General features: G+C 41.4%; 1 pseudogene; it reads left to right on the top strand.

Annotated features, from left to right (window-relative positions):
- Positions 1-504: 504 nt before the first annotated feature.
- LOC101140051 (small ribosomal subunit protein uS5-like) lies at positions 505-1,242 on the top strand (annotated as a pseudogene).
- The last annotated feature ends 8,067 nt before the right edge of the window (positions 1,243-9,309 follow it).

The following is a 9,309-nucleotide window of genomic DNA, read 5'->3' as shown; positions in this document are numbered from 1 at the left end:
GAGTTTGGGGGCTGAGGTCTATGCTGGCTCTTTAACTATCATACAGTAGCAGTTCTGAGGAACGTTTATTTCAGAGCAATAAACAGGATGGAGATTTTTTGCTTTTAAAAAAGTTATGTATTGGTAATAGTTCTCTAGGTATTTTACATCCTTACGTTATATAAGTATATAAAATTTGACAATATAAAAAGCAAAGAAATCTCTGAATGCAAGTGGCAAAATAAAGTCAGATTAAATCATCTGCCTCTAAATCGAATGAAAAAAATCTAACGAAAAATCTTGTGGTACAGAAGGGAATGGAGCAATATCCACTCACTTCTGAGGACAAAAAAGTGTAGCCCACTTCTTCTCCGAGAAAACACCAAATGGTAGATGGCGCTGGGACAGCGGAGAGAGGAAGGGGCCCTGGGATGGGGAACCGCGGAGTCTTCTGCGGAGGCTGCGGCAGTGGCATCCCCGGCCGGGGTTGCTGCCATGATCGGGGGCGGAAGTGTCTGAGGCCGCAGAGCTCGTGGAGGCAAGGCCAAGGACAAAGAATGGATGCCCATCACCAAGCTGTGCCAGCCTGGTCAAAGACATGAAGATCAAGTCCCTGGAGGAGATCTATCTCTTCTCCCTGCCCATGGAGGAGTCTGAGATGATTGACTTTTTCCTGGGGGCCTCTCCCAAGCATGAGGTTTTGAAGATTATGCTGGTGCAGAAGCAGACCCTTGCTGGCCAGTGCACCAGGTTCAAGGCGTTGGTGGCCACAGGGGACTACAGTGGCCACGTCGGTCTGGGTGTTAAGTGCTCCGAGGAGGTAGCCACTGCCATCTGAGGGGCCATGATCCTGGCCAACGTCTCCATTGTCCCCGTGCGCAGAGGCTACTGGGGAAACAAGTTCGGCAAGCCCCACACCGTCCCTTGCAAGGTGACAGGCCGCTGCGGCTCTGTGCTGGTGCACCTCATCCCTGCACCCGGGGCGCTGGCATCGCCTCGACCCCAGTAGCTAAGAAGCTGCTGATGATGGCCGGTATCCATGACTGCCACACCTCAGCTGGGGGCTGCAATGCCACCCTGGGCAACTTCGCCAAGGCCACCTTTGATGCCATCTCCAAGACCTACAGCTACCTGACCCCCGACCTCTGGAAGGAGACTGTATTCACCAAGTCTCCCTATCAGGAATTCACTGACCACCTTGTCAAGACCCACGCCAGAGTCTACGTGCAGAGGACCCAGGCTCCAGCTGTGGCTACAACATAAGGTTTTTATACAAGTAAAATAAAGTGAATTAAGCCTGTTAAAAGAAAGTGTAGTCCAACAAAACGGTTCAGTTATAAAGTCAACAAGCAAGCTTTCTCAAATATGAAAAGACAGAGGGAAAGTAGTACTTAGAATCTAGTGTATAAAAGATATAGAAGTAAGCCTTTCATGAACAAAACCATTGGACATTGAAATCCAGCCAAAGAAATGAATCAAAATCAAGAATGTAGGAGTGGTAAAAGAACTGGAAATGAGCATTAGACACTTTTTAAAATAGAACAAAAACTAAGTAACTAGGGGTATCAAAATTACAGAACATGATGTGATGGCTTATAACCTGGCAAAGTAAAATATATTATAATTAATGAGAAGAGAAATGGAGAAAAATGTAGGTAGGAGAAATTGTTAAGAGTGTAATCACTTCATCTTTCATAGCAGGGAGTCAACACATGCTGTCTAAAATTAAACCATGTAGTTAAGAAAAAAACAAAAACATTTCCAGATCTTTGATTATTTTAATAATCTCTTTGCCTAACCTGAGAGCCAGAGAGGAAAGCCAGCATCTGTGTGCCAGATTTGCATACAGCTGTGTTTTGGTTTTGTATGACCAGATCAATGTTTTCAAATATCTTAAAATCTGAATGTCTTTAGGTGGGAGTGCACTCTCCTGTTAACTTCATTTTATACATTTGTATTTCACACATTTAAGGGCCTGCCTGGCCTTGTCTTTAGAGGACTCTTTGGCAACTAATATCTTCTATGATGAAGAATCATTTATCTGAAATTCAGCAATTCTTGGAGTAAGATGAAATAATTGACCAATAGATACATTCCTCTTATTTTTTGTGTGAAATGTCTTTTTCTCTGGCTTAACAAATGGAATGTTTCTCGTGCATTATAACGACAGCAATCTGTCTCCTAGCAAAGCCAGACACTGCTGCCTCCATCCTTTTCTTAAATTGGCTGCGCCCTGGCCTTTGACTCCAGTGCACGCATGAGTGATGCACAGAGAGTGATTTTCCTGAGAGATCCCTTTCATCGGGTAGGCGCCTCCAGGGAGGCTTCTCCTTACACGTCTTACTCTATTTAAAGCCTTGGGGACTTAGCTGTTGTCACCTTCTAGCTATTTCTTTGGCTCAGATTTAACTTTCAGTCCTTTAAACAGACTAAGGATTGGGACTGAAAGGGAGCCAGAAGAAACAGCTGATTGGCTGTGCAGGTCTTGTTGGGGTGTTCTGACCCTGGCTGGAGAGGCTGAGCTGGTCATTCTGAGAGCAACTGTGAGGGCAGCCTGAGTCTGCTCTGACGCTTTAGAAGGGACAGCGGATGGACATTGGAAGGACTGGTATTCCAGCAGGAGACCAAAGATTGGGCATTGCAAAGAGAACTGCAGAACTCTTAAGATAGTATTTCCACATAAAGGTACTGTATTAGTTATTTAGGGAGCTGCTGAAGACAAAATAGATACCGCCTTAAAAAAGCAAAACAAACCTTTTATTTAAATTAAATTTTGTAATAATCAAGAGAGAAATGCCTGTCACACTTAGATTTTGAATTTTTAAATGTTTCCATAATTAGAAGGCATTTCATGGGAAGGAATAAAGGCTGGATTGTGTGATGGTGGCTGTGAGAATGGGATGGGAAGGGTAGAGACGAGCTCTGTGAAAGAAATAACCAAAGTTTGGTTGTTGATTGGATATGAGAACAGAGAAGGATTCAAGCTTGATCACCTGAATGGCAGGTAATATTATTATTATTATTATTTGAGACAGAGTTTGGCTCTTGTTGCCCAGGCTGGAGTGCAATGGCGCAATCTTGGCTCACTGCAACCTCCATCTCCTGGGTTCAAGCGATTCTCCTGCCTCAGCCTCCCAAGTAGCTGGGATTACAGGCATGCACCACCACGCCTGGCTAATTTTGTATTTTTAGTAGAGACAGGATTTCACCATGTTGATCAGGCTGGTCTCGAACTCCTGACCTCAAGCAATCCACCCACCTCAGCCTCACAAAGTGCTGGGATTACAGGTGTGAGCCACTGCACCTGGCCCCAGTAATATTATTAACTACGGGCAAGCCAAGGGGCTCACACCAAGGTGTTCTCATTGGCTTGCTTCTTGCTTTCACAGGTAATATCATTACAGTCAGAGAATTTCCTCAGTAAGGTGATTTTCTTCTGTCTTTGTAGTGCTTACAATGAGTGTTCTCCTAGGATAACCTTTCTAAACTCACCACATATTATCCAGGGCAGTTGGACTCCTTGTATATAACATTTTTGTTATGGAAAAAAAGTTTAAAAATTTGTGTAAGGCCAATCATAATTAACCTATTGATTAACTTCAAAATTTATCATTGAGAAAGGTAAATTGTTTGCTACTAAAATATTTAAGGCATTCAGGCATATACAGACAAATATATATATATATATATATATATATATTTTTTTTTTAGAGACAGGGGCTTGCTCTGTTGCCCAGACTGGAGTGCATGGCACAATCATAGCTCACTTGAACTTCTGGGCTTAAGTGATCCTTCTGCCCCAGCCCCCTGAGTAGCTGGGATTACAGGCGTGCCTTACCACACACAGTTAATTTATTATTATTATTATTATTATTATTATTTTTGAGATGGATTCTCACTCTGTTGCCCAGGCTGGAGTATAGTGACATGATCTCAGCTCACTGCAACCTCTACCTCCTGGGTTCAAGCGATCCTCCCACCTCAGCCTCCCTGGTAGCTGGGATTACAAGTGTGCGCCACCACACCCAGCTAATTTTTGTATTTTTAGTAGAGATGAGGTTTCACCATGTTGGCCAGGCTGGGCTCGAACTCCTGACCTCAAGTGATCCACCCACCTCAGCTTCCCGAAGTGCTAGGATTACAGGCATGAGCCACGGCACTCGGCCAATAATATGTTTCTTAACCCATTGGTACTAAGAACTCTCAATGGAGATTGTTACCCCTATTCTGCATGCCATTCTATGACATCTTTTGAGTTTTTATCTGAGGGTGAAATTATGCGTGGAAAGGGCTGCCTATATTTGCTTACATTTAATAAATGTCCAACTAATTAGAATTATAAATTGGAGAATTTTGTTTTTCTTATGCCTCTTAGTCAAATTTGCAACTTGTTATTTTATTAATAAATGTTATATATTTTTGTAAAAATTAAGACAAATTGCTTTCATTAAAAAATCCATGTTTCATTAATTTATAAATTTAACAGATTACAGTTCCCTAAATAAAAGTAGTTTATTGAGTTTTCTTAAACATTTTAAACTACTTTTACGAGTTTCATACTATAGCATCAAATCTAAACTGCCATTAGTTGTAAGATGCACCATTATTTTATGTACTACCAGAAAGGGAAAATGCCACCAATGCAATCTTATATTGATCGTAAGACATATCCAGATCCATTTTGCACATTTGCTAAAATGAGGAAGAAATGTGCGTCTAGAATTGATAAAATACTATATATCTGGTATCTCAAATAGTGCAAATGTTAGGTTTGAAGCAAGCAAAATCTTTGTAAGCATTTAAACAGCTCTTGTGAATCTAAATGCATTTAAATTAATATATAGATTTCTAAATGTAGTATATATTAAATATTTAAGTACTGTCTATAAATGTAACCAAATTCTGTTACACATTCTGCAATAAGTTAAAAAAGGGAAAATTTCAGTAATCATAGGATGGTGTTAGTTTCTATAATGTGTCAATTTCTCTTGAGCAATTCCAAACACCTTCACTTGCAAACTCATGAGGATATTCTTGGTGTTTATAAAACTTATTACTAAGCACAAAATTAATGCGTGGGTTTGGTTACTTCACCATCCTTTCACCATTCTTATTCTTTTTTTTCCTTTTTTTTTAGATGGAGTCTCGTGCTGTCGCCCAGGCTTGCAGTGGCGCGACTGCAGCCTCGGCTCACTATAGCCTCTACCTCCCGGTTCAAATGATTCTCCCACCTCAGCCTCCCAAGTAGCTGGGATTACAGGTGGCTGTCACCAATCCTAGCTAATTCTTGTATTTTTATATAGTAGAGATGGGGTTTCACCATGTTGGCCAGGCTGGTCTCGAACTCCTGACCTCAAGTGATCCACTGCCTCAGCCTCCCAAAGTGCTGAGATTAGAGGTGTGAGCCACCGCTCCTGGCCTTCACCATCCTTATTATTATTTTAATGTTATAGAGTCACTTATCCAATGAGCAGATTTACTGTCTTAGGCCAGCATTACTAGTTCTCAAAATCCCCCTTTGGATTCTGAATTAGATTAGTGGTTCTCAAAATTTTAGGCATCAGGACCCCATTACCCTAAAAAATTGTTGAGAATCCTAAAGAGCTTTTATTTACATGGGTTATAACTATTGATATTTATTACAATAGAAATTAAATCTGAGAAATTTTTAAAAATATTTTTATTGATTCATTTAAAAATAACAATAATAAGCCTGGTGCAGTGGCTCACACCTATAATCCCAGCACTTTGAGAGGCCGAGGTGAGAGGATTGCTTGAGCCCAGGAGTTTGAGAGTAGCCTGGGCAACACAGTGAGACCCCATCTCCAAAAAATTAAGAAAATTAGTTGGGTGTGGTGGCACATGCCTGTAGTCCCAGCTACAGGGGAGGCTGATGTGGGAGGATTGCTTGAGCCTGGGAGGTGAAGGCTGCAGTGAGCTGTGATTGCACCACTGCACTTCAGCCTGAGTGACAGAGCAAGGCCCTGTCTCAGAAAAAAAAACCAAAAACACATCAATGTTAGTATTAATAATATAGTTTTATGGAACAAACAATTAAAAAAATTTTTGGAATTTTTTTTTTAGCAATGAATTGAGTAAGGATAAAAATCTGAAAGATGCATAGGAGACACATGACAAAATGTGTGGACTTGCCTCCACTGACACAACAGAAAAATGTGACCCTAACACTTTGTCCCTAAATCCTATTCTCCTGCATATAATAGTCAAATATCCAGACATTGCTACTTTATCTGTATTCAGCAGAAGCTGGGTGATCATTGTTAGAGAAGTTGAAGAAGTAATTCCTTCATTAGGCAAGAAATTGGACTAGATCAATAATCACAAAGTTCCATTTTCATCCTACGATTCTATGCTCCTTTGAACCCTGAAAAACTCCAGGCTTTTCTGAGTATCTATGCAAGGGTAGGCCCTGTTGCTTGCTTTTCCTGTATGTGGTCTCCATTTCCCTTTGTGACAGAGTTCCAATTGTGCTTAGAGAATTAGAATGTCCAGTTAAGGAGACATAATTCCCTGGGTCCCCTGCAACTAGGAGCAGCTTTGTGACCTAGTTCCAGACCATGAGATATAAGCAAAATCCACAAGATGAGAATTCTGGGAGATTGATGATTTCCCTTATGAAAAAAAAGCATATTTAGAAATAGGTGTCTTTTTCCTTCTTTCTGCCGGGAACATCGATGTAATACCTGGAGATGGGGTAGCTCTCTATGACCATGAAGAAGAAAGCCACACACAAAAAATGGATGATCAGAAAGTGAAAGGAGCCTCCTTCTGGACTTCTTGTTACATAGGAAAAATCTTTCCTTAAGACACTGTAATTGAATTTCTGTTACATGCAGGCTAACTCAAACCTAACCAGAATAATGGTCAAAAATGCTTCAATTTAATCTGAACTTAATTGTCCAAGACCTTCTCTACAGGCCAGTGTGGCAGACAGCCAGCGCATTCTTAAATTGCTTTAGCCTGTCATCTCACCACTTGGGCATTCTTGATGAGGTTAGTGCCATGGCACACTGCCAGGGTGGCTTTGGGATCAGCCAGAAGAGTCCTGGGTTTGTATCACTAGCTGTGTGACCTCAGGCAAGTGACTTAATTTCTTTGAGCGTTAGTTTTCTCATCCATATAAATGAGACGAAGATTTAATATCTCCTGGTTGTTGTGAGGATTACCTGAGATAACAGGGAGAATCTCTAGCACAAGACCTTGTGGGCCACAAAGTAGGTACTTAACAAATGGCAGGCTCTGTTTCTCTCTTCCTGTTATGGAAGTAAATTAGTCTTATTCATGGTCAGTGGCAAATATTCCAGACATATGTCCTACTAGTTTAAAGTTGAGTAACAAAACTATAACAGGGTTTTTGGGTGCTAATGTTTATGCAAATATTTATACAATAAACCAGATGAAGTATGGATGCCTGTGACCCCTACCAAGCCATGCAGATGAGCAGCTGATATCTATGGATCTGAGTAAGCGCTGAATGGTGACCTCAGAGGGTAGGGGTTAATAAAGATGATGATGATGATGATGATGATAATGATGATGATAGCAGTTAATATCTCTTTTTTTAAAATCTGCCTTCCAAACATGAAGTAGCTAATATTTCTAAAGCACCTACTATGTGCTAGCCACTGTGGTAAGCACTTGATATGCCTTCTCTCATTTAATACTTATGAACTAAGGTTGCTATTATCATCTCCAGTTTATGAATAAGGAAATGGAAGCTTGGAGACTTTAAACAAGTTGCCCAGCATCACACAGCAGTAGAGTTGGGACTAGATTTCAGCTTTGTCCAACTTCAAGGTTATGCTGGTAACCACTGTCTATTGATAAGATGAAAATCAATGGTGAGCTAAAGTAGGGTTTTGAGAGTCTATTGTGTTCATCTCTTCTCAAATATGCATTTAATGAAGTCACACTAGTAGCTTGAAATCAGCCCTCATGAAAGTGTATTTATGCCACTGAAACTGGCAAGTGCTACCTACCAATCGGGTCTCTCTCCCACGCCACTGCCCTAAGAGCTGGTTGTTAAACATTTACCAGCACACCGCTGGATGGGATATAGCTGTGTTAGAGAAGGTATGGATCAAGAAACAGCGAATCTGGCTGACGGGGAGATTAATGAATAAGTGAGGGCAGAAGGCCTCTTAAACATTTGTCCTGAGTTATTTGCTAGGTGAGATAGATTCCTGTGAACAGTGGAAAAGGATAATTTTTCCTGGTGCTATGGACAGAAGGGAATCAAGCTGGACTGAGGGTCTGAGGATCTTAAACATGAAGGACAGACACAATGTACATTTCCTCACTTATTTCAAGGTCCTCTTTGTGAGTCCCTTCTCTGTGCCAGGTGCTTCTATGTGTCACATCTAGAAACATACATAGCATAGAATCCCTCTGGATTAGTCAGAAGTTGATGTCACTACTCCAGCCTTATATAGTAGCTCCGCAGGTACTGCAGAAATGAACAAACAGTTCAGTGCTGGTGTCAGCCCGACCAGTGTGTGGTGGACACTTCCCTTTCTCCCAGATGGTCTTACAGGCAGGCCAGCTGGGCCACTGCCAGAAGCTTCTGATTGCTATTGGAAAGGGACCAAACTTCATACATCAGGGGATGTAAGAGGCAGGCTGTTCTCCATTGTTCAAATTTTTCCATTCAAATTCATATTCCCTTGAGGACCATATGTCTTTTTGCCTGTCTACAAGTATATTGCCTGCTTTTTCATTTCTTGAAAGGCTCAGTAATACTTTTTTTGGTAAAGTGTTGAAATAGGCTTTTTACTATGAATAGAAGTAGTGATACATTTTCCTTGGCATGGCTTGGACATGCTATTGTTTTCCCAATTATTTTTGTTATGTATTTTGGAGAGTTTTTAAAATTTTTATTGTTTTGAGACAGAGTTTCGCTCTGTCCACTGCCCAGGCTGGAGTGCAGTGGCATGATCTTGGCTCACTGCAACCTCCACCTCCCCGCCTCAAGCAATTCTCCTGTGTCAGCCTCCTGAGTAGCTGGGATTAAGGCATGCACCACCATGCCCGGCTAATATTTTTTGTATTTTTAGTAGAAATAGGGTTTCACCATGTTGGTCAGGCTGGTCACGAACTCCTGACCTCAGGTGATCTGCCCGCCTCGGCCTCCCAAAATGCTGGGATTACAGGCGTGAGCCACCATGCCCAGCAAAAGTTTTTGAATGGCTGAAACCCAGATGCCAGCTGTCCCTAAGGACACCTTCTGTTCTCATTTCATGCAAACCTAGACACATGGCTTGGCATCATTATGCAGTCTCCAGAAAACCCACTTATGAGACAATGGTTACT

This window comes from Gorilla gorilla, chromosome 7 (genome assembly GCF_029281585.2).
Source record: "Gorilla gorilla gorilla isolate KB3781 chromosome 7, NHGRI_mGorGor1-v2.1_pri, whole genome shotgun sequence".
Classification (NCBI taxonomy): domain Eukaryota; kingdom Metazoa; phylum Chordata; class Mammalia; order Primates; family Hominidae; genus Gorilla; species Gorilla gorilla.
Note: the sequence above shows the minus strand (reverse complement) of the source record. Positions and strands in the feature narration are given on the sequence as shown.